Source organism: Salvelinus fontinalis, chromosome 6 (assembly GCF_029448725.1).
Source record: "Salvelinus fontinalis isolate EN_2023a chromosome 6, ASM2944872v1, whole genome shotgun sequence".
Taxonomy (NCBI): Eukaryota; Metazoa; Chordata; class Actinopteri; order Salmoniformes; family Salmonidae; genus Salvelinus; species Salvelinus fontinalis.
The window spans coordinates 41500031-41521082 of NC_074670.1; the positions used below are offsets into that span (position 1 = coordinate 41500031).

At 38.9% G+C, this 21052-nt stretch overlaps 1 non-coding gene across 1 annotated transcript; it reads left to right on the top strand.

Moving 5' to 3' along the window:
• Positions 1-19895: 19895 nt before the first annotated feature.
• trnar-ucu (transfer RNA arginine (anticodon UCU)) lies at positions 19896-19972 on the top strand. Its single transcript has one exon. It is a non-coding gene; the product is annotated as a tRNA-Arg (tRNA).
• Positions 19973-21052: the final 1080 nt, after the last annotated feature.

A 21052-nucleotide genomic window follows, 5' to 3' on the forward strand; every position in this document is an offset into this window, starting at 1 on the left:
CACCATCTTTTATTTGTCCACCAACACCAGTAGCTATCACCAATTCGGCTAAACTAAGATATTTATAGCCCCTAACCAAGAAAAAAACTCATCAGATGACAGTCTGATAACATATTTATGGTATGGGATAGGTTTTGTTAGAAAAATGTGCATATTTCAGGTAGCTGCCATAGGTTACAATTGCACCCACCGTCACAAATGGACTAGAATAATTACAATGAGCAACGTGTTTACCTAACTACTAATCATCAAACATTTCGTAAAAATACACAGCATACACTAATCGAAAGACACAGATCCTGTGAATACAGACAATATTTCAGATTTTCTAAGTGTCTTACAGCGAAAACACAATAAATCGTTATATTAGCATAGCACATAGCACATAGCAGCCCAGCATTGATTCTAGCCAAAGTGAGCGATAAAAGTCAACATCGCCAAAAGATATTAATTTTTTCACTAACCTTCTCAGAATTCTTCCGATGACACTCCTGTAACATCATTTTACAATATACATATACAGTTTGTTCGAAAAGGTGCATATTTAGCCATACAAAACCGTGGTTACACAATGAAAATAGTAGCAAAACAAGCCTGAAAATGTCGGTCGCCATCTTTCAGAGTGATCTAGTTTAATTAATAGCTAATCATATACTTGACTAAAAAATACAGGGTTTACAGGAATCGAAAGACAAATTAGTTCTTAATGCAACCGCTGATTTACATTTTTAAAATTATCCTTACTTTTCAATACAGGGTTCGCCAAGTGAAGCTATACCAAACAAAATGGCGAAATATGCGTTTAAAATATTTCGACAGAAACACGATTTATCATATTAAATATTGCTTACTTTGAGCTGTTCTTCCATCAGATTCTTGGGCAATGTATCCTTTCTATGTTATAAACGTCTTTTGGTCGATAGATGTCCTCTGTCCTTCGAAATGTCCACCACCAACGACCGACACCCCAAAACGTGTCCAAAGTTTCAGAGTGCACAACAAATAAATTCCTCAAAATCGCACTAAACGGATATAAATTGCTATAAAACGGTTCAAATTAACTACATTATGATGTTTTTAACACCTAAAACGAGTAAAAACATGACCGGAGAAATATTGCTGGTTAGAAAACGATTTGGAACGAGGCAGGTCCGATGCCCTTCACGCTTCAGGCGCACGACGAGAAAGGGCGGTCTCTATACATTTTGGTCTTTTATACTGGCTGTGAATATCCCATCGATTCCATTGAAAGCGTGATGACGTACAGACACCCAGAGGAAGACGTAGGCAGTGTCGGTTTCTTCATAGCATTCACTGTCGCCTTAAAAACAGACCCCAGATCAGAGGTAAAAAAAATTGAAATCTGAACCCTGTCATGAAAAGTGCTGTAGAAATTGTTCTGTACCACTCAGAGACAAAATTTCAACTTCTATAGAAACTAGAAGGTGTTTTCTATCCAATAATAACAATAATATGCATATTGTACGATCAAGAATTTAGCACGAGGCAGTTTAATTTGGAGACACAAATATGCTAATGCGGAACAGCACCCCCTATAGTTCCAAGAAGTTAAGTCATAAAACTGTTGAGAGAGAGAGATACTACCCTCTACAACATAACCTTCACTCCAAATCAAAACTCAAAACCTAAAACCTGATTTTGGACAGAATTACCTGGAAGGCTTACAACTACCAAAGATTATTATTCCAATGCTATAGAGCAAATGCTCTGGAAAACAAACAGAAACCTGAAAACACCATCCAACCTGGAACTGAGTGAGTAATGTTTAGTCTGAAGCTATATTTTATTAGCTTATTTATTAGCTTTTATTTTATCGCTTAGCAACCATGGTGCGAATGGCCACTGAACTTAAGCGAGTAGCTGAGGAATGGGACCCTTTGATGAGCCGTTCATTACAGTTCTCCAACGTAATCGATGGTGGCATGTCGGTGTACAAGGATCTTTTTGCAAAGAAGAAAAAAGAGCGACAACAGCTGCCTATCACTATGTTCTTCTCCCGAACAAACACACCTGCACCGCGGGCTTCAGAAGAAGAGAACACTGCAGAGCGCAGTCAGGATGCAGCGGCCCAGTCTGAAGAGCAGTGAAACGGCCTACACGTGAGTCACTGTATTTGTATACATGTAATAGTTGCTAATTGTAAATAAATAAAAAAATTCTATTTCGCGGATTTCACTTATCGCGGGTCATTTTCGGAACGTAACCCCCGCGATAAACGAGGGATATACTGTATTTTAAAAATACATTACAATGATATATTTTACTTTTTAAGGACTGAATCCTAAGTTAAGGCTACCAAGCTTGATACAACTTCAATTAGGCACTGACGTATCAAGTGAGAGGTGTCAAAGCCCTTTAGCCCAACAATGGCAGGAGAATCAAACAGGCTACCTCGGCCAAATACAGAGGGCTTTGAAGCTGCGTCCCGCTGTTCAGAAGTAATTAAAATACAGTTCCCTGTGTATGTAAAATATTATAAGGCAAGAAAAGTGCACAAAATGAACCTTCTTATGGAAAATCAAGAAACAGTTTTTGCTGACTGTTATAAAAATGGGAACATAAGCATCGTAATCTTCCACACAGGCCATCCCCTGGCATGGAACAGTATTATATTAATAACTTCTTATGGCTGCAGCCCGACGTCGGTACACTTATGACAACAGCCAGCTCAAGTGGAGGGTGCGAAATTCAAAATATATTTTAACCTGTCTAGGATGAGGGTGCCGCTAGCGGCACTCCCCCCCCCCCCCCCCCCCCCCCACTGAAAAGGCAGAGCCGCGAAATTCAAAAAAAATATTTTTTTAAAATATTTTACTTTCACACATTAACCTCTTGGAACTATAGGGGGTGCTGTTCCGCATTAGCATATTTGTGTCTCCAAATTAAACTGCCTCGTGCTAAATTCTTGATCGTACAATATGCATATTATTGTTATTATTGGATAGAAAACACCTTCTAGTTTCTATAGAAGTTGAAATTTTGTCTCTGAGTTGTACAGAACAATTTCTACAGCACTTTTCATGACAGGGTTCAGATTTCAAATTTTTTTACCTCTGATCTGGGGTCTGTTTTTAAGGCGACAGTGAATGCTATGAAGAAACCGACACTGCCTACGTCTTCCTCTGGGTGTCTGTACGTCATCACGCTTTCAATGGAATCGATGGGATATTCACAGCCAGTATAAAAGACCAAAATGTATAGAGACCGCCCTTTCTCGTCGTGCGCCTGAAGCGTGAAGGGCATCGGACCTGCCTCGTTCCAAATCGTTTTCTAACCAGCAATATTTCTCCGGTCATGTTTTTACTCGTTCTAGGTGTTAAAAACATCAAAATGTAGTTAATTTGAACCGTTTTATAGCAATTTATATCCGTTTAGTGCGATTTTAGAGGAATTTATTTGTTGTGCACTCTGAAACTTTGGACACGTTTTGGGGTGTCGGTCGTTGGTGGTGGACATTTCGAAGGACAGAGGACATCTATCGACCAAAAGACGTTTATAACATAGAAAGGATACATTGCCCAAGAATCTGATGGAAGAACAGCTCAAAGTAAGCAATATTTAATATGATAAATCGTGTTTCTGTCGAAATATTTTAAACGCATATTTCGCCATTTTGTTTGGTATAGCTTCACTTGGCGAACCCTGTATTGAAAAGTAAGGATAATTTTAAAAATGTAAATCAGCGGTTGCATTAAGAACTAATTTGTCTTTCGATTCCTGTAAACCCTGTATTTTTTAGTCAAGTATATGATTAGCTATTAATTAAACTAGATCACTCTGAAAGATGGCGACCGACATTTTCAGGCTTGTTTTGCTACTATTTTCATTGTGTAACCACGGTTTTGTATGGCTAAATATGCACCTTTTCGAACAAACTGTATATGTATATTGTAAAATGATGTTACAGGAGTGTCATCGGAAGAATTCTGAGAAGGTTAGTGAAAAAATTAATATCTTTTGGCGATGTTGACTTTCATCGCTCACTTTGGCTAGAATCAATGCTGGGCTGCTATGTGCTATGTGCTATGCTAATATAACGATTTATTGTGTTTTCGCTGTAAGACACTTAGAAAATCTGAAATATTGTCTGTATTCACAGGATCTGTGTCTTTCGATTAGTGTATGCTGTGTATTTTTACGAAATGTTTGATGATTAGTAGTTAGGTAAACACGTTGCTCATTGTAATTATTCTAGTCCATTTGTGACGGTGGGTGCAATTGTAACCTATGGCAGCTACCTGAAATATGCACTTTTTTCTAACAAAACCTATCCCATACCATAAATATGTTATCAGACTGTCATCTAATGAGTTTTTTTGTTGGTTAGGGGCTATAAATATCTTAGTTTAGCCGAATTGGTGATGGCTACTGGTGTTGGTGGACAAATAAAAGATGGTGGATTATGCTAATGTGTTTTTAGGTAATAGATGTACATCTTTACATATTGTGTCTTCCCTGTAAAACATTTTAAAAATCGGAAATGGTGGCTTTATTCACAAGATCTGTATCTTTCATCTGGTGTCTTGGACTTGTGATTTAATGATATTTAGATGCTACTATCTACTTGTGAAGCTATGCTAGCTATGCTAAACAGTGTGTGGGGGGTGGGGGGTGCTCCCGGATCCGGGTTTCTGAGGCAGTAGAAGTTAAAGTCCAATACAGCTAATGAAAGACACAGATCTTGTGAATCCAGCCAACATGTCCGATTTTTTTAATGTTTTACAGGGAAGACACAATATGTAAAGATGTACATCTATTACCTAAAAACACATTAGCATAATCCACCATCTTTTATTTGTCCACCAACACCAGTAGCTATCACCAATTCGGCTAAACTAAGATATTTATAGCCCCTAACCAAGAAAAAAACTCATCAGATGACAGTCTGATAACATATTTATGGTATGGGATAGGTTTTGTTAGAATAAAGTGCATATTTCAGGTAGATGGCATAGGTTACAATTGCACCCACCGTCACAAATGGACTAGAAAAACTACATTGAGCAACGTGTTTACCTACTTACTAATCATCAAACATTTCGTAAAAATACACAGCATACACTAATCGAAAGACACAGATCCTGTGAATACAGACAATATTTCAGATTTTCTAAGTGTTTTACAGCGAAAACACAATAAATCGTTATATTAGCATAGCACATAGCACATAGCAGCCCAGCATTGATTCTAGCCAAAGTGAGCGATAAAAGTCAACATCGCCAAAATATATTAATTTTTTCACTAACCTTCTCAGAATTCTTCAGATGACACTCCTGTAACATCATATTACACAATCCATATAGAGTTTGATCGAAAATGTTTATATTTAGCCACCAAAATCATGGTTAGACAATGACAAAAGTAGCTCAGCTGGTGAGAAAATGTCCGTGCGCCATATTAGACAGTGATCTACTCTTATACATAAATACTCATAAACGTGACTAAAAAATATAGGGTGGACAGGGATTGATAGACAATTTAATTCTTAATACAATCGCGGAATTACATTTTTTTAATTATCCTTACTTTTCAATACAGTTTGCGCCAAGCGAAGCTACGTCAAAAAACATGGCGTCCTAAGCCACTAACATTTTTCGACAGAAACACGATTTATCATAATAAAAATGTCCTACTTTGAGCTGTTCTTCCATCAGTATCTTGGGCAAAGGATCCTTTCTTGGGTCCAATCGTCTTTTGGTGGAAAGCTGTCCTCTTGCCATGTGGAAATGCCAACTGCGTTCGGGATGAACTGGAAGCGTGCCCAGCAATTCACAGCGTTTCAGAAATAAATGTCCCAAAATCGCACTAAACGGATATAAATTGCTATAAAACGCTTTAAATTAACTACCTTATGATGTTTTTAACTCCCATAACGAGTACAAACATGACCAGAGTAATATTACTCCCTCCACTAATGCTTGGAACAGGTGCGGGTCGGTGTCCTCTAGGCGCATGACGCAGCTCCAAAAGAGTGACTAGCCTCAGGGTTTTTTAATTTGTAGTGCCTGTGAACGCGCAATCGACCCCATTCAAATCGTCATCACGTAAAGGCATCCAGGGGAAGACGTAAGCAGTGTCCGTATACTCATAGCAATAACAGTGCCCTTTTAACTGACTCCAGATCAGGGGCCAAAATTTCTGAAATCTGACTCCATGTCAGGGAAATTGCTGTAGAATGGGCTCTGTTCCACTTAGAGACAACATTTCAACTCCTATAGAAACTATAGACTGTTTTCTATCCAATAATAATAATAATATGCATATTGTACGATCAAGGATTTTGTGGGAAGCCGTTTCAAAAATTACACGATTAGCATAAATAGTCACAACAGCGCCCCCATCCTCAACAGGTTAACTTTCACACATTAACAAGTCCAATACAGCATATGAAAGGTACACATCTTGTGAATCCATCCAACATGTCCGATTTTTAAAATGTTTTACAGGGAAGACACAATATGTAAATCTATTAGCTAACCACGTTAGCAAAAGACACCACTTCTTTACTCCAACAGTTTTTTACTCCATCAGTAGCTATCACAAATTCGACCAAATAAAGATATAAATAGCCACTAACCAAGAAACAACTTCATCAGATGACAGTCTGATAACATATTTATTGTATAGCATATGTTTTGTTAGAAAAATGTGCATATTTCAGGTATAAATCATAGTTTACATTGCAGCTACAGTCAGAAATTGCACCGAAAGCAGCCATAAAACTTACAGACACCAACGTCAAATACCTAATTACTCATCATAAAACATTTCTGAAAAATACATAGTGTACAGCAAATGAAAGACAGGCATCTTGTGATTCCAGACAATATTTCCGATTTATTAAGTGTTTTACAGCGGAAATAAAATGTAGCGTTATATTAGCTTACCACAATAGCCAGAAACACTTGTGCGCCGGCGACTACAACAGATATATGAAATAACATCATAAATTGGGTCTTACTTTTGCTGATCTTTCATCAGAATGTTGGACAAGGTGTCCTTTGTCCAGAACAGTCGTTGTTTGGATTCAGAACGGACACTTTCCCCTCTTCATTTAGCAAGCGCGCTAGCCAGGTGGCACGACACTCTCCATGTCAACAAACGAAAGAGAACGGAACACGGCAAAACTCCCGAAAGAATTTCAATAATCTAATGAAACCATATTGAAAAAACATACTTTACGATGATATGGTGACATGTATCAAATAAAATCAAAGTCGGAGATTGTAGTCGCCTATAACGGCAGCCAAACAAAAGACAATTCCACTGTCCAGCTCGCGCACTTCAGAGTACCGAAAATGGTGGACACGTCATTCCAAGATGATGTGTTCCAACTCAGACCAAGATAATCAACTCATTTCTTCTCTCACAGCCTCTTGACACCCAGAGGAAGGTGTATGACGTGCATGTATACTAATAAGTCTTGTGCCCATTTATAGGCAGGAAGAAGAACAGAGCATCGATTTCAGACTTTCCACTTCCGTGTCAGGAAATGTGCTGCAGATGAGTTCTGTTTCACTCAGAGAAATAATTCAAACGGTTTTAGAAACTAGAGAGTGTTTTCTATCCAATAGTAATAATAATATGCATATTGTACGAGCAAGAATTGAGTACGAGGCCGTTTGAAATGGGCACATTTTATCTGGCTACTCAATACTGCCCCTTGCAGCCCAAACAGGTTAACACACTACCCGCATCCGGGACCCTCCTCATCAAAAAAGCTGACTAGCATAGCCTAGCCTAACGGGACAGGGATATCATATAATATAATTTTCATGAAATCACAAGTCCAATACAGCAAATGAAAGATAAACATTTTGTGAATCCAGCCATCATTTCCGATTTTTTTAATGTTTTACAGCGAAAACACTATGTATTTCTATTAGCTAACCACAATAGCCAAACACACAACCGCATATTTTCACCATGTTTCCACCGCATAGGTAGCTTTCACAAAACCGACAAAATAGAGATATAATTCGTCACTAACCAAGAAACAACTTCATCAGATGACAGTCTTCTAACTTGTTATACAATACATTTATGTTTTGTTCGAAAAATGTGCTTATTTGAGGTATAAATCATAGTTTTACATTGCAGCTACCATCACAAATAGCACCGAAGCAGCCAGAATAATTACAGAGAGCAACGTGAAATAAATAAATACTCATCATAAAACATTTATGAAAAATACATGGTGTACAGCAAATGAAAGATAAACATCTTGTGAATCCAGCCAATATTTCCGATTTTTTAAGTGTTTTACAGCGAAAACACAATGTAGAATTATATTAGCTTACCACAATAGCCAAACACACAAACGCATTTATTCACCGCAAAGGTAGCTTTCTACTAATTATATCTCTATTTGGTCGGTTTTGTGATAGCTACCTGTGCGGTAAAAAAATGGTGAAAATATGCGGTTGAGTCTTTGGCTATTGTGGTTAGCTAATAGAAATACATATTGTGTTTTCGCTGTAAAACATTTTAAAAATCGGAAATGATGGCTGGATTCACAAGATGTTTATCTTTCATTTGCTGTATTGGACTTGTGATTTCATGATATTTATATGCTATTATTTACTTGTGGCGCTATGCTAGGCTATGCTAGTCAGCTTTTACTGATCAGGATGCTCCCGGATCCGGGATGGGTGTTAAGTAAAGGTTAACTCTGCAAAAATAGTGTATTATTTCTAAAATGGGGTTTTGGTTTAAAACAATAACAGGTGCACCTTACTATCTTATATTATATCATTCTCAAATATTTCTATCGCTAGTTTGAGTCTACACAGGTCTCTAGCCCACACAGGACCTTAATCCACACAGGGTTTTTGCTATAATGTCTTAACACCCGCCCGCTTAACCCAGAAGTGCACCAATGTGTCGGAGGAAAAAGCGGTCAACTGACACCGAAGTCAGCCTACGGGCGCCCGGCCTGCCACAAGGAGTCACTAGAGCGCGATGAGCCAAGTAAAGTACACTCAGCCAAACCCTCCCCTAACCCGGATGACGCTCGGCCAATTGTGCACCACCCTAGGGGACTCCTGGTCACGGCCGTTTGTGACACAGCCTGGGATCTAACCCGGATCTGTATTGACACCTTTGTTTTATTGTAGCCCCAAACAAGCACACCTGATTCAACTTGTCAACTAATCATCAGACCCTCAATTAGTTGAATCAGGTATGTTTGTCCGGGACTACAACAAACATGTGTGCTGTTGTGGGTACTGAAAGACTGGAGTTTGACTGTGTTGGTGTTGCATGCCATTATCAGCTGAAAAATGGCTTCACATGGCTGATATCATGAAAGTAAAAGAACTTGGAGAGCTTACGACTGAACAAAAAGGTCATGTTCATTTGAGGATACAGAAATACAGAGAAATTGGAGACAGATTGACTTCCCCTCTTTATTGCAGGGTTGTAATCTGTGATTAATCAACAATGACACTTGTTAATCTTGAATAATAGTTTTAAGTTAACAATTAAGACAAGATTAATGTCACGCCCTGACCTTAGAGATCCTTTTTATGTCTCTATTTTGTTTTGGTCAGGGTGTGATATGGGTGGGCATTCTATGTTCTTTATTTCTAGGTTTTGTATTTCTTTGTTTCTGGCAGAGTGTGGTTCCCAATCAGAGGCAGCTGTCTATCGTTGTCTCTGATTGGGGATCATACTTAGGCTGCCCTTTTCCCTCTTTCTGTGTGGGATCTTGTTCTATGTTTGAGTGCAGGGAGTTTGCACATCGAAGCTGTTTGGTCATTGTATTTTTTATTGTTTTGTCCTGTGTTAGTTTCACTTCGTGATTAAATTATGTGGAACTCAACGAACGCTGCGCCTTGGTCTCCTCCTTCCGACGACACCCGTTACAATTAAACACTTTACTTCAAAGAATTAACACTATTTTAATATAAATTCTAAGTGTACAAGTAAGCTAACACATATGTAAAGTTAGTCATCTTAGTAACAAGTAGGCTTTTATTATTAAAGCATTCTTTCAGGTAAACAAAAACAAAGTATATACCAGTGGTGGTCAACCTCGCTCCACTGATTCCTAATCTATTGGGTGAACATATTTATGTTCCAGCCCAGCAATAGCATAATTGCTTATCAACGAATTACAGTTGAAGTCGGAAGTTTACATACACTTAGGTTGGAGTCATTAAAACTTGTTTTTTAACCACTCCATAAATTTCTTGTTTAAACCTTTTCTCAATAGGGGGTGGTGTTTGCACTTTGTAATAATTTCGTTCCCAAATTAAACTGCCTCGTACTCAATTCTTGCTCGTACAATATGCATATCATTATTACTATTGGATAGAAAACACTCTAGTTTCTTAAACCGTTTGAATTATATCTGTGAGTAAAACAGAACTCGAGTTGGAGCAATTTTCCTATGAGGATGTGAGAATGCTGAAATCTGCAGGCTGTTCTGAGGTCGGTTTATTAATTTGCCTGTCTTCTATTGGTTGAGATGCACTGCATACGCCTTCCCCTGGATGTCAGCGAATAGTGAGAATTGAAATGGAGTTGCTAGGCAGATCTGAGGCCTTATTAATGGGCTGGCAACGTGGGGTTCTCCCTTTCTTCTCTTCGCCATGACGCAAAAAGGACCTCAGGATGTCGTTCTAGAAAGCTCCCGTTATAGCCCTTAGATATATCCGGCTCTGTTTTTATTCGATATAGGTGTTAAAGATATCATAATGTTGTTATTTTAAACCGAGTTATATCAGTTTATATCAGTATATTGCGATTTTCGGGTATTTATTTGTGCTGCGTTCTAGGGACTTGGGCACGTCCGGCCCACATGGCTAATGTTTACTGCAATCTACAACCGAGCAACGATTCTTTTGGAAAAAGGACAACTTGCCCAAGATTCTGATGGGAGCTCATCAAAAAGTAAGAACTATTTATGATTTTAATTCGTTGTTCTGTTGAAAAATGTAAAACTCATATTCTGCCATTAATTTCGGTGCGGTCTCGCTTTAACGCATGCTGTATGTCGTAGTAACGTTAATTTTAAAAATCTAACACAGCGATTGCATTAAGAACTAATGTATCTTTCATTTGCTGTCCAACCTGTATTTTTTAGTCAAGTTTAGGATTAGTTAATGATTAGATTAGGTGCCTCTCCCAAGATTTCTCCCGACATATTGTTGGCAGCTTGGCTACTATTCTCATTGTATAACCACGATTTGTGCCGCTAAATATGCACATTTTCGAACAAACTCTGTATGTATTGTGTAATATGATGTTATAGGACTGTCATCTGAAGAAGTTTGAGAAGGTTAGTGAAAAAATGTATATCTTTTGCTGGTTTATTCGTTATCGCTATTGTTGGCCTGAATCAATGCTGTTGTGTGGTTGGCTATTGTAGTAAGCTAATATAATGCTATATTGTGTTTTCGCTGTAAAACACTTAAAAAATCTGAAATATTGGCTGGATTCACAAGATCTTTGTCTTTCATTTGCTGTACGCTGTGTATTTTTCAGAAATGTTTTATGATGAGTATTTAGGTAATTCACGTTGGTTTCTGTAGTTATTCTAGTTGCTTTGGTGAGTTGTGATGGTGGCTGCAATGGTAAACTATGATTTATACCTGAAATATGCACATTTTTCTAACAAAACATATGCTATACAATAAATATGTTATCAGACTGTCATCTGATGAAGTTGTTTCTTGCTTAGTGGCTATTTATATCTTTATTTGGTCGAAATTGTGATAGCTACCTTGGTGGGAAAAAAAAGTTGTGTCTTTTGCTATCGTGGTTAGCTAATATATTTACATAGTGTCTTCCCTGTAAAACATTTTAAAAATCAGAAATGATGGCTGGATTCACAAGATGTGTATCTTTCATCTGGTGTCTTGGACTTGTGATTTAATGATATTTAGATGCTAGTATTTACTTGTGACGCTATGCTAGGCTATGCTAGTCAGCTTTTTTACTGATGGGGGTGCTCCCGGATCCGGGATTGTGTGCAAGTAGAAGTTAACACACTATAGTTTTGGCAAGTTGCTTAGGACATCTACTTTGGGCATGACACAAGTAATTTTTCCAACAATTGTTTACAGACAGATTATTTAAACTATAATTCACTGTTGACTGTGCCTTTATACAGCTTGGAAAATTCCAGAAAATAATGTCATGGCTTTAGAAGCTTCTGATAGGCTAATTGACATAATTTGAGTCAATTGTAGGTGTACCTGTGGATTTATTTTAATGCCTACCTTCAAACTCAGTGCCTCTTGGCTTGACATCATGGGAAAATCAAAGAAATTAGCCATGACCTCAGAAAAAAATGTGTGGACCTCCACAAGTCTGATTCATCCTTGGGAGCAAATTCCAAACGCCTGAAGGTACCACGTTCATCTGTACAAACAATAGTATGCAAGTATAAACACCATGGGACCACGCAGCCGTTATACCGCTCAGGAAGGAGACGCGTTCTGTCTCCTAGAGATGAAGGTACTTTGGTGCAAATCAATCCCAGAACAACAGCAAAGGACCTTGTGAAGATGCTGGAAGGAAACGGGTACAAAAGTGTCTATATCCACAGTAAAACGAGACCCATATCAAGATAACCTGAAAGGTCACTCAGCAAGGAAGAAGCCACTGCTCCAAAACCGCCATAAAAAAGCCAGACTCCGGTTTGCAACTGCACATGGGGACAAATATCATACTTCTTGGAAACATGTCCTCTGGTCTGATGAAACAAAAATAGAACTGTTTAGCCATAATGACCATTGTAATGTTTGGAGGAAAAGGGGGAGGCTTGCAAGCCGAAGAACATCATCCCAACCGTGAAGCACGGGGGTGGTAGCATCATGTTGTGGGGGTACTTTTCTGCAGGAGGGACTGGTACTAAACAAAATAGATGGCATCATGAGGGAGGAAAATTTTGTGGATATATTGAAGCAACATATCAAGACATCAGTCAGGAAGTTAAAGCTTGGTCGCAAATGGGTCTTCCAAATGGACATTGACCCCAAGCATACTTCCAAAGTTGTGGCAAAATGGCTTAAGGACAACAAAGTCAATGTATTGGAGTGGCCATCACAATGCCCTGACTTCAATCCCCTAGAACATTTGTGTGCAGAACTGAAAAAGCATGTGTGAGCAAGGACCTACAAACCTGACTCATTTACACCAGCTCTGTCAGGAGGAATGGGCCAGAATTCACCCAAGTTATTGTGGGAAGCTTGTGTGTTCATATATGTTCATACCCCTCTCTCACTTTGTTCACCATTATTGTATCAAACACATCGGACTTAGCTCCTCGGGTTTCCCGCCCTGTCTCACATGCCCAGCCCCTCAGACAGGCTAATACCAAAGCCTCTTTCAGTTAATAAATGTAATATAGATGATAATAATTATCTAATTAGCAATAATACTATAGATACTCGCTGCTACTACAATAGGCAGAAAGGATAAGAGATAGTGGTTAAACAAATACCATTTTATAAAGCCTAATTTGAATGACAAAATGCGGTCTTGATGCAGCGAGGGGTATAGCGGCAAAATGCAACAATCAAATTCTGGTACGTTGTGCAAAAAGAACTCATGCTGTAAGGGTCGTTATTCATATTTATAACTTAGGCGTCAGAAGGTTAATGTGACAAAAAAGTAAAATCAGTTGAAATTGGACTGTGGATGTATTGGACTTCAGAATTGCACAGGAGGAATTTTTATTTCACTTTACAGCCCAATGAAATTCGGTATCAGTCTACTCAGTACCCAAGTGCTTTTTTTCTACTCAGTACCCAGTCCTCCTCAGCATTATCGGACTCTAAAGCATCCATGCTCTATTATTTTTATTATGGAATAGTGTTCAATACACATAGTAGGTTGACTGGTACACATTTCACAATGGTTTCAGAGTCCTGCAATATTTGACTCACCACCTGGATTCGGTCTTATGTAGCAAAATTGTGTTTTGTGTTTTTTACATTTTATAAAAGTAGAGACTCAGAGCTACAAAATGATATATCATACACTGCATTTGAGGAGCAATGGTAAAGTTATTCTGATTTGAATGTTGATAAACTTGTAAACTCACTTTTGAGAAAATCGCCTTTGAATGTTTTGCAATCTAGTGATGAGCTCTCTTTGTCTACACCCATTCATCATCGTTCACACCCTCACCCTAAACTTTATCCCCACCCATTTAATTTCGCTCTCGAAGCGCACACTTGACACTCTGGCTGATGATTTGTTTACCTCTGAATAACATGAAAACAGCCTAACCAGCCCTGCTGGCAACAATTCCACAGTGCTGGGAGCTAACCAACCATGTTCAATGTTAGCTAGCTAACATTAGGCTATAACTACAACAGCACACGGCTCTGGGAAACAAATAATAATTTCAGCCAGGGAGCCAGCCCGCTAACATTAGCTAGCTAGCTAACAGTACACTTTAGCTTAAGACATATAGCTTGCTAGGTAAACAATGTACCTACCTAGGTAAACAAAGTGTAAGTTCACACATGTCACATAACGTTAGCTAACGAGCCAGCCAGCGAACATAAGCTAGTCATACAACAATGAACAGTGCCAACAATGCCACAGAGCTGGGAGCTAATCAACCATGTTCAATGTTAGCTAGCTAACATTAGCCAGCTAACGTTAGCTTGAAATGAAAACACTTTGTCAAAACTAGAACATGTGTAATATCTGAAAATGTAACGTTAGCTAGCTAACTCTAGACTATCTTCCCTGTATACATCATCGTGCATGGACGCGTCTCCCTGTCAGGAATGCCATGTCTCGGTTGCCCTTAGTTTGAAGATGAAATCCAGAGACAGGTGTTTCCTCCATCTCTTTAGCTATCATACTCTAGTTCCACTGATTTGAAAACGTGATCCTCCAGAACGTGGAGAACCACAATTATGCAGCTCTACCACACAATACATAAAAAAGCCGCATTCAACAGGATTACCAACACAGACTGACGAGCTTCTATGGCAGATCAATCCGAACTCCTCTCTCGGCATGTCATTATCTCAGCCAATCATGGCTAGTGGGAAGGTTGCTGTTTTTTTCTGTGGTTTAACCAACAGGGCTCATAATTTAACATTTGTATTTATATTTACAGATGGCATACGAGTTTGTTATTAAGGCACATAAAAGGTCACATGTTCATGTTTAAGTTGTGACTTGCGACAAAAGCCTAGTTTCCTGAATCAGGTCACATATGAGCTTTGACACTAAATGTTGTCTAATCTCTTCACAGGTGTGTTATTTGGGTGTCATTGAGTAGACTGATACCCCCGTGCCATTGATCCACAATCCATAGTTAAGGCTGTACAGTGAAATAAGTTTGACGCCAATGCAAATCTTTAGTCTAATACATCCATACTGTGTTTTCAACATTTCTCTCAAATATACAATTATTGACTTTTGTTCAATTTATATAACAACAATCCGGCCTTGTTGAGCATTATCTACACCAACTATGGCATGGTTCCATAATTTGCATCACTTTCAAATCAGGGACTTTTATTTTGAAGGCAAACAACAAATTCCACTATTGTGGCTAATCCTTACAGTGGCTAGCTTCACATAGGTAGGTCCACCTATCATCAACCAAATACGAAAATTTAGGGGTATTTTATGACACCTATTTAGACAGTTAGCTAGTTAACTATAGTTACTGAAACAGATGATGTCATTTTGCTGTTTTTGAAGGAGAAAATTGGTTGTATCCATCAGCTAGCTAACTTTTGTTTCTGACCAGGACTGTCCCAGAGCTTGGGAAATATGTGTCTTCCACATGCGGCAGTTGCTAAAGAAAAAAAGTTTACCAGCATCATAGCTTACATATAGGTCAATCGCTGTGACATATGAAATACGAGTAATAGTGTAATCAATGTGTAATAACTATGCAAAAAATTTCTGAATGTGTTAAATTATTATGTGACGTGCAGTCATATTCAGGTCCTGATGGTGAAAAATATTATTTAATGCTTCAAATTGTGTTATTAGACGTGTGTCTTTTTTGACACGCAAGACCCAAACGGTGTTCCATGTCTGGGTGCTTGTTCACAACTGAGGCAATATGTTCAAGGTAACTGCAGTTACCCTTCAATATGATACACACATCATGCTCAACTTCTAAATGAATAATGTGGCTATCATTACCGATTACTTTGAGGGTACTCAGGCATGCTATTTGAAGCAGGCTGACAGGGGTCCTACCACTTGACATTGTAAAGAACTTAAGTTTCCTTCCACTGAGAGTACAACTAAATGCAAATCTTGAGCATCAGCCAGCTTTTCTTTTAATGGATTGAATTAAGCCATTTGCTGTGTCGTGTCTTTGGCATCATTAAACTGAAGACTTATTTTTATCGAATAAATTCTCTGTTATTATTATTACGTGATTAAACTAACTTAATCATGTAAATGTAATTAACTAGGAAGTCGGGGCACCAAGAAAAATATTCAGATTACAAAGTTATAATTTTCCTAATATAACTTTCAGATATTTTAATATCTGATCAATTAGTCTTCTAATTAATGAATTATTCTTTACCTCACGTTAGTCTCATTCCAAACGTCGTAAATTGTTGGTTATCTGCACAAACCCCTTCTTCACTATGAGTCATCCATACATCAATTGTCTCAATCATTTATTTACTAACTAAATAATAACAGAAATGCATAAACAAACAATAGATATAGTTACAAGGAAATGATAGCGAAGTTTCCCTAGTGGGATAAACCAGTATCGCGGCTTGGTGGACAAAAGGGAGGTGGGGGTCGACTGAGATAAAAGACACTACAAAGTTGATAATTATAACAATTGAAATGCTAATCCTTTGCACATGAACGCTCACTCATTCGGGAATAATTGCAATCAATATATATATATGTATGCTCAGTGTGTCGTCGTGACCTTTGTTGGAAAGTTTGTTTCTGTTGGAGAGTTTGTCCTCTCTCTCTCTCTCTCTCTCTCTCTCTCTCTCTCTCTCTCTCTCTCTCTCTCTCTCTCTCTCTCTCTCTCTCTCTCTCTCCTCTCTCTCTCTCTCTCCTCTCTCCTCTCTCTCTCTCTCTCTCCTCTCTCTCTCCTCTCTCTCCTCTCTCTCTCTCTCCTCTCCTCTCTCTCTCTCCTCTCTCTCTCTCTCTCTCTCTCTCTCTCTCTCTCTCTCTCTCTCTCTCTCCTCTCTCTCTCTCTCTCTCTCTCTCTCTCTCTCTCTCTCTCTCTCTCTCTCTCTCTTAGAATGGATAGTTCAGAGTAACAATCAGCAATGTTGTTATAGAATAGATGTTTCGGCGGTTGTCGGTCTTCGCGTTCACGGGTACATATTTCCTAGCTGCAGACTAGTAATTATTATCAAAGATTTGTTCTTATTCTGTCCGTATCATTAGTCTCAGTGTTTAACCACATGGTTAAGTTCAGCAATCTACTCAAACCTTAGCCCTCTTGGTCATCGAGGTAAGCTGGTCTGGGCTCAAACCTTAGCCCTCTTGTAATTGAGGTAAGCTTGGTCTGAAGATAAATTCCCAAGGTGGGGGTTATATTAGGAAGAGCAGAAAGGGGCTTTCCAATGACGCCAGATCAATGTCTGTGCTCATGAGACGAGCCAATGATTTAGTTAAACTCCAAAAGGAATTGGTGTTTCCTTCATAAAACAGTTTAAAATCACAGTACATAAATTCACAAATAGTTTAATCTTTACTCATTCATTTTATACAACAATTAGATGCAAGCATCACAACTGAGACTCTTGTATAAACAGGGTTATGGTAATGTAGCTGTATTGTCTCATGAGTTTCACAAAATTGTACAAAACGGACCAGTTCGTAGTTGGCTACTTCACCGACCGTTTATACATTCTCCCAGATCATGAATATTGTTCAGTTCTCAAGTTCTGTGAGATGGAAGAAGTTCCTTTGTTCTCTCTTTGAAAACTCACTCTCTCTTATACTCTGGCCATGAGGAGAGAACTCCTCAAGGAATGTATGACCTGCCTAACAGAGCCTGGTGTTGGGAGAAGAGAGAGCGGGGGATGGTGCAGAGAGAGGGGGATGGTGCTCGCTGTACCCAAAGAGGGAAAACATCATGACAGCTGCCTGCCCAGACCGAGGGGAGAGCAGCACCCATAGAGAATAGGCATATTGCAATAATACCAGCAGTTGAACATGGACTCTCTAAGGTATTTTTGGACCACTTCAGTTTAAGGCCTCATCCAGTTTCTGAGGGGGTGGGGGAGGTCCTTTGGGTTTTCTGTGGCAAGAAAATCCTTTGAAATGGCACCTAGCAGAGGAGCACGCCAACACTGATATACACTTGGGAAATGCTGACCTTCTCATTAACTGGGTTTTCATAGCCGTCATTGTGGTATTTAGCCTTTTTACTTGTCAAATAAAAATGGGGTAAACTCTGTATGAGTGCCCTGAGCTAAGCAATGGCAATACTGGCAATATTAACTTGATAAGGAGTAATTTGTTGGCTTGGCAATAGTCATGCAGGATTTTACCTATAATACATGGAAGATGGGACAATTAGAATTTACCTGCTCGATATATTGGTGTGTTGATGAGGCGATGTGGATAATTATTTACGTTAAATCAGGTTCAAAGAATATGTCCATGGGAATATTCTGGGCAAATGCTGCAGAGCAGTTTCTGACTTGATTCATTTTTGCCAATTAAATAATCTGGCTCTTAGTACCTAGCATGCGAAAGTCCATCATATATCCGGTGAATCTCAGACTGCCAACCAATCTCTGGCTCCCCTGTCCTCTCTTTAGGAATCATGTGGTTCCAAAGCAGATGTGGGAAGGGGAGGGGCTCACCAATATACCCATAATTTATAGAGAAGGGTCGGGAGTGGAAGGGGGGGCTGTCTGACGCATTGAAACATGTTTAATAGAGACCCTGCAGGCAGGTTATATGGTGATAGACTAGAAGATGACAAATCCACAATAATAACACATTGTCAACAAAGCATCTGGCGTCAGTGGCCCCTCACCATTTCTCCCCACTGAGCGGAACACACAAGCATTTTGTTTGTATGCAATGCCTTTAATCCTCATTGAAGTTCTTCTTAAGTTCTAAAACAATTATTACCTTTAGATCTTTAATGAGTGTAGATTTCTCTAAATCACAAATTGTCCATCTTTATCTTAATTAAAAACAATCTCTTACTTTTGTATTATACATCAAAGTAAGTACACAAGCAGCCCCTAATTGGTGATACTTTTACAATATTTTGTTTTTCAAATTCCTCATGTGTACAGGTCCAGTAACAATTAACATAGTAAAAATAGTTTCAGACAGTAAAGCAGAATGCAGTTCTATCCTAATATTCACTTTCTCTTTATGTTCTGTTTACCAGATTACAGAGGTAAACATTTCCTGTGGGAGCTTGTCCCAATTTATCTTGTCAAAGCATTCACCCACTCAAGGTTATTGTTTTGACATTTACCTGTGAGTGAAATGGTATTGACATTTGGGGAGATTTCTTTTGTTTTAATAGTTGAATATAGATCAATACTGTGGTAATAACAGAGGCTTTATATAGTACTTAGTGTAATGACAACCATTTAACACCCACAACAGGTGATGGAGGACTGTGGACTCATTTACCAAACTCTCTCGCTGCCGAATCATTGATTCATAGATCCCATGTACACAAATAATTCAAATCAGTCCTAGAGTACATGGTACTCTTACCTCTGGTAAGCTTTTAAAACCTCATCAACAAGGTTTCACCAAAGTTAAGAATGACTGAGCAGGGCAAAGATCTGATTTGGACTGAATTCAAGCCCAAAACAGTAGATTGTCAATGCCTATTTCCACATTTAAAATGATGAATGGAAAATTAACCATTGATAATAGTGTACTTCTATTGTATGATAATGAACTGCTGTGGTCCCGTGTGGCTCAGTTGGTAGAGCATGGTGTTTCTAACGCCAGGGTTGTGGGTTCAATTCCCACGGGGGGGCCAGGATGAATATGTATGAACTTTCCAATTTGTAAGTCGCTCTGGATAACAGCGTCTGCTAAATGACTTAAATGTAAATGCTTGAAAGATTCTTGAAATAACTACTACTAGTACCACAGCTGCCTTCCATGGGGTGTTTTTGACCTTTTAGTAAAAAACTACATATTTCAAGGCTAAATCAAAGGGCAAATGAAGCTCACAAATTTTCCCTTCATTCTTTAACAAATTCAAAGAATAAACAATGGGCAATGTGATGCCCAATAAATCTCAGTTCAATTTCTATCTAATGAGCACAGGAGTCGCTAGAGCACGATGAGACAAGGACATCCCGGCCGGCCAAACCTTCCCCTAACCTGGACAACGCTGGGCCAATTGTGCGTCACCTCATGGGTCTCCCGGTCACAGCCGGCTGCGACACAGCCCGGGATCGACTCAAATCTATAGTGACACCTCAAGCACTGCGATGTCGTGTCTTAGGCCGCTGCGCCACTCGGGAGGCAGCACAAGACCTCTTTGAAGTAAGAGGTGAATCAGTGTAATTAGAATCCCACACTGTAATTAGAATCCCACACAGTGATAAAATACATGAATAAATGGCTCCTTGTAACAGAGTCAAACAAAACTACCTCTGCTCCAAGCACCTCTGTAGCTGATCACACATACTGTATATAGAACTCTCAGGGAGAGAAAGAAGATGTTTTTTCTGTCTGATCTTATTTTCCAACAAGGTACAGTACAAGCCCCAATTTACCAGTGGTAGCAGAGGAGGTAGGAGTGCTTCCAGAGCAGATCCCTTTGAACAATAAAACTCCAAGTGGCTAACAAATGTACATCACACACACACACACACACACACACACATCTAGTCACGCACGAACACACAAACATTCACTCACACACAAGCACTTGTACACGCGCACACACACACTGCTGGGCAGGGGAGGTGAAAAATCCGATAAATCTATATGTGATAATCTGTTTGCCCTGAGAGATGATAAACTTAATGAAGCAGTAAAAAAAAACTTCATACAGTACATGGTTAAAATGTTATTTTTGATATTTGTGGTATATTTATTTTAACCC